The sequence below is a fragment of the Carcharodon carcharias genome, chromosome 22 (genome assembly GCF_017639515.1).
Source record: "Carcharodon carcharias isolate sCarCar2 chromosome 22, sCarCar2.pri, whole genome shotgun sequence".
Taxonomy (NCBI): Eukaryota; Metazoa; Chordata; class Chondrichthyes; order Lamniformes; family Lamnidae; genus Carcharodon; species Carcharodon carcharias.
Window position 1 is genome coordinate 6,362,474 of NC_054488.1, and position 6,015 is coordinate 6,368,488.

Sequence of the window (6,015 nt, forward strand, 5' to 3'; positions counted from 1 at the left end):
ATGGTTGAATTTGTAGAATGTGGGGTGTAAAAGGAAAATTAGCATTTTTAGATAGACCTATAGACCTGAGTAATGAATTTCAAAGAGGTGGTAAGGTGTTACATCTAGCCAACAGAGGCTAAGCCAAACAATGTGGTGTTTATTTTTCCCAAAGCTTACTGATAAAATTGGTACTATGAAAGATTTTTATTATTAGAAACTCACTTTGAGTTTGACATCCAGGGTGTGTGCCTTATCAGGGTCTGTTAAAATCTATTTTGTTTTTACTGTTGCCTTAACAGAGGTGTAACTGGGAGTTCGATTAACTAGGGGAGCTAGGAGTTATCATAGTGGTAATTTGTAAACCAATGTACATGCTTAAAATCATATTTTTATTAATAAAGGTTTAATTTAGCTGTGTAAGAAACCTATAAAACTCAGTGGTCTTATTACCAGTGGATTCAAGGCACGCATCTGTAACTAATATAAAAATTGTAAAACTATTGTGGCAGTTGTTTCAGGTTTCCCTTTGGGATTTGTGTCGCTCAGCATTTACCATCAGCTGTGCTATAACAAATGGTCACTTTATACAAGGTTTCCCTAATGCGTGGCTGCTTCCCTTGCCCACCAACCCCTACCCGGCATGTGCTTGTGCACTTCAACTGCAGGGCAGCCTTTGCCCCCCACCGCCTAAAGTTGCCTCAGACTCAGGGCAACCTTCGGCCCCACCATCCAAAGTTGCCTCAACTGCAGGGCAGCCTTTGCCCCCACCCCCCCTTTCCAATGCACCTCAGCCTTGAAGCCCAACAGGCGTCCCTCACTAGCGCTCTGTAACATTACCGTGCACTCACCTCCAAGTCCCCCTCAATGTGCAACCCACCGAGTGCACTCCTTTTATATGCTGTTGTGAAACACGTCGGTGTGGGCAGATGGTCCAGCGGGGTGGGTGGGGTGGGGGGGGTGGGGGGGGGGGGTGGCAAATGAGTCTGGTGGGCTAGCCTTATAAGGAAATGCTGATGTATTTCAATGAGTTTCCTGACGTCCAATAGTGGGAAAGGGGGCCCGCGATCAATGGGCTGAGCGGACGATCACAAATTGGTTTCTTGATGTCGTGAAACTGAATTTTAGCCACGTCGCCATATTGTCCACTCACACCACCGAACATGCTCGAAACCAACGGGCACAGATGATTCTACCCAATACCCAGCACAGTCTCAACACTATCGAGTTTTCATGCTGTTAATCCTTGATTATTTAAAAATATTTTTTAAAAAAATACTGACAGATGAAACAAGATATAATCACGTGGCTCCAGTTGAGTCAATGTCCACCTTCTGCTTGTAACTGTAGATAAGTGTTCCCTTTATGAGTTTCTGCTTTTCATTAAAAAAAGGGGTTAAATTTGATCGTATTTCTTTCCAATAGATTGACATTTATGATGAAAATAGGAAGAAGCCTTTTCTGACTTGGGTTTAGAGTGCTGGTGTCTTCAGTAAATAGATAAATATAGAAATTATGAAATCAAATGCTGTTTTTGAAGCACTGTCGAGTTTTTGTCAGCTGAAGATCCTTACTTGGCTCTGCGTTTGCATTTTCCATTTTTCCATAATTTATTTGCTGTCAGATTTATAGACACTAAAGTGCCTGACAACCATTAAATACTAGAATGTGAAAAATGGACAGAATGAATGTTCAAAAAAAGGATGAGGTGGCCAAATGAAAGGCTTTCGATTGTATTATGCCATCTGTCTGTTATCATAACATTAACCTCAGAAACAGCCTGAAGCTACGCACATTTGCTGTTCTCCGAAACAAAGGGAACAATTTTGGCAGAAATTAATGCATCTTTAAAAGCAATCTCTGTCACTTAGTAAAAATATGACCAAACCCGTAATCCATTATTGGTCAGTCAAAGGTTCTAATGAACAATTTTACAAATGCATTAAAGATGCCAGCTCCCCATTCTGTTTGGTCCTGGTGCTGTTTCTAACATTTTCAGGCTGTGCTTGTGGGATTCTAGTGTGAAGTATTCTTGGTATAATCTCATACACTGTACTCTTGTTCCCTGTAGAGCTGCAGGACCTTGCATTAAAATGGAGATTTGATTAGCAGGTGTTGCAAGTGCCAAGGGAACAATAAAGCAAAGAAACAAAAAGTTAAACTTTTCCCCCCTCCCCAGTTAGGAAACGTATACTGTGTTTTCCCAGCTGTTCTCCTGTCAAGGGTCTTGATTTTTTTTCTTCCCTGTGACATTTCGGGGTTGCCAGAAAGCATCGAGCCCACATGACTTCACCCACATGAACACTAATCTTGGGAAACATGCAAGAGATGCATTTAATGTGACATAAAATCATAGTCTATAGATAAAGGATAATTGGTAATCGGCTGCAAGTTACAGAACTGAATGCAGTTCAGCTGTTTTGACGAATTGACTGAACAAAGTTAGAGCGTTGTTAAGCTAAAATAATAAATGGAAAGACTTGCATTTATATTGCGCCTTTCACAGCTTCAGGACAATTTGTTCTCAGCCAGTGAGGTCCTTCTGAAGTTTTTAAAATTTGTTTATGAGATGTGGGCGTCGCTGGCTAGGCCAGCATTTATTGTCCATCCCTAATTGCCCTTGTTCAGAGGGCATTTAAGAGCCAACCACGTTGTAGGTGGGTCTGGAGACACATGTAGGCCAGACGAGGTGAGGGCAGCAGATTTCCTTCCCTAAAGGACATTGGTGACCCAGATGGGTTTTTAACGACAATCAGCAATGGTTTTGCAGTCTTCATCAGACTTTTAATTCCAGGGCCTGACATTTTCAGGCACCGGGCAGGCTTGGTGGGAGCGGGCAGAGGGACAATGGAGCCGATCGCTGCCCACCATCGGCTCCGCACTGCCATTTTACGCGGGTGGGCCAATTAAGGCCAGCCCAGCGTAACATGCAAGCAGCAGCGCTCAGCTCAGCGCTATCTGTGGGGGCCAGGGGAAGGAAGGAGAGTTGAGGCCTGTGCTTTTTCACGCCGGCGGGTGAAAGAGTGCTTCAATCTCCCTGAGGCATGGAGCTGTGTCACATGAGATGAGACGTGTTTTTATATGTAGGAAAAAAATAATTATTTATTTAATATAAGCTTTAGGAAACCTCACCCCACTCGTGGATGAGGTTTCCCAAAAAACGCGAAGGCCGCTTGGCCTTTTTGCCAGCCCATCAACCGTTAGGCTGAACGGCAGCGTTAACAATCACATTAATCTCTTCCTTAATGGTCTTAATAGGCCGTTTATATATCGGCAGGTGCGCAGCCGACTCTGGCTCACCCTCGCCGAACGAAATATCGCTGGGCTGCGCGATGATGTCAGGACGCACGCCCAACATCATCGTGCATCATTTTATATGTCGGTGTGTTGGGCCTGTTTCCACTTACCAACTGAAAAATCCTGCCCCAGATTTTTTAGTAAATTCGAATTTCACTATCTGTCATGGTGGGAGTTGAACCTGGGTCCCCAGAGCATTACCTTGGGTCTCTAGAACACTGGTCCAGTGCCAATATCACTATGACACCGCACCAGAGACGGAGGAGCTAATTTGCTCTCAGCAAGGTCCCACAAACAGTTATGAAATAATGACCAGCTCATTTGCTGAGGGATAAATATTGGCCAGGACACCTGGGACAACTCTCCAGCTCTTAGGACAGTAGCATGGGATCTTTTATCTCCACCAGAGGGCCGAAGGGGCTTCAGTTTAACGTCTTATTCAAAAGCTGGCACCTCCAACACTGCAGCACTCCCTCAGCAGCGTACTGAAACTGCAGTGGAGCTTGAACCCTCAGCTTCCTGCCTAAGAGGCGATAGTGCTACCAACTGAGCCATGGTTGACACAAACAAATTTATACTTATTGTTGCCAGCTATTTGTAATTGTGGATATTATTAGATACACTGAATAAGAGAGTTTGTTTAGTGCCTCCTCCAGCTGCTCCATTGTACAATATGGATAATACTACACAGATGGAACAGCAATAATGCTCTCAGAATACACGTGAAAAAGATGCAGAGCATTGTAATTATTTTATTTAACATATCTCGTAAATAAATTGTTTAATGATAAATGCTAAGAAAAATATGCACGATTGGGGACATGCTAAACAGTTATGACTAATTGAGGACCTAATCAACAACCTAACCCGCATGAGAGTAACTTTTGTTTAGTTTGAGTCCTTCCTACCATTGATTATTTTCTGACATATGATGATGATCTCAGTTAAAAGCAAATAGTATCAAAGAGAGTCAAAAATTGTGTTGAACTGATGTGAGGAGATGGCTTATGGTTGCTATGTGTGAGAAAGATTTCCCATCATCTTGACAGTTCACATGCTTGCTGCTCCTGGTAAAATCATAAATGCATTCCCAAAGAATGGGTTTATAATTTCACAAGTAGCAATGATCAGGGGATATGTTCCAAACATCTTTATGATATTACCAGCAAACAGAGACTGGGCGAAATATACTCCATGATGTTGTTACAATAAAGCAGTATTATCACTACTCACATGCCAGCCATGTTGTATTCCCTCTAGTACTTTTTCTGCCTGTGGACAAGAACCAGAGAGCAAGAGACTAACCTCTTCTGGTCTCATTCTGTAGCCAGCTACAAAGAAGTGAATGAGAGTCGGGCTCTGGATTTAGCGCTGTGTGGGGGAATCGCCTGGTTTTTATCAACCACATTCTTTAGTAGACCAGCCGACATCGAAAGTCCCTATGTAAAGAATCATGGGCTTGAACTCAGGCCCTGCTCTGCACTGAACAAAGCTTTAGAGGAAGCATGCTATATTTCAAAGTGGTATCTTTAAGAGGATTCTTTTTAAGAAGTGTAAGAATATTACTCATATTGTAAAAGTGCGCATATGGTGGACTAAAATGGTTCAGCACTTCTGGCCAGTCTAATTGGCAGTCAGAACTTCCAGGCCCCAGACTATATGGGGAGATTTTCTATTCTTTAGTGGGATGTGGGTATTGCCGACAGGGCCAGAATTTGTCGCTCATTGAAATAAAAGCAAACTACCGCGGATGCTAGAAATCTGAAATAAAAACTGAAAATGCTGGAAAAAACTCAGCAGGTCTGGCAGCATCTGTGGAGAGAGAAGCAGAGTTAATGTTTCGAGTCCAATATGAAACTTCTTCAGGTCTGGAGTGCTAGAAATGTGATGGGTTTTATTCTGTTAAACAGGTGGTTGGGGGGAGGGGGGGTGCGCTGGTGGGGGTGGGGGGGGCGGTGGGGGGGTGCAGAGGGGCAGGTGGAGCAAAATAGAAGGTCGGGGATAGGTTAGAGGGCAGGTGGGATTAAATGCCAAAGATGTCAAGAAACACAAGACCAAAGGAATAGTAATGATGGTATTAAAGTTGGAAGCTTTGGTCCAAGTAGGTATCAATAGCGGAATAAAGGTCAGCATTATCTATAAGCAAAATAGCAGAATGTGTTAATAGCAGAAAAAGGATAATCGCTGGCTGAAAGCAAAAACATGTGAAGCCCAACGCAAGCTGGAGGAAGAGCGCCTCATCTTCCAATTAGCCTCCTGGACTTGACATTGAATTCAACAACTTCAGACCATGAGTTCTGTCCTCCATTCTGATTTTTGCCCCAAGCTCCAGCCTGTACCTCTTTTCATGTTTTTTGACTTCAGCCAGCGATGACCCTTTTTCCTGCTGTTAACACATTCTGCTATTTCGCTTTCAGGTGGTGCTAACCTTTATTCTGCTATTAAAATCTACTCTGGACCAAAGCTTTAGGCTTTAATACAATTATTATCACTCCATTTGCCTTGTGTTTCATGACATCTTTGTCATTTAATCTCTTCTGCCCTCTAACCTATCCCTGACCTTCAATATTTCCCCACTTGCCCCTCCCTCCTCATTTCTCCTCTGCCCAGTTCCAAGGAAGATTCATATTGGACTCGAAACGTTAACCCTGTTTCTCTCTCCACAGGTGCTGCCAGACCTGCTGAGACTTTCCAGCATTTTCTATTTTCATTTGTTCCCCATCCCTAATTGCCTTCGAA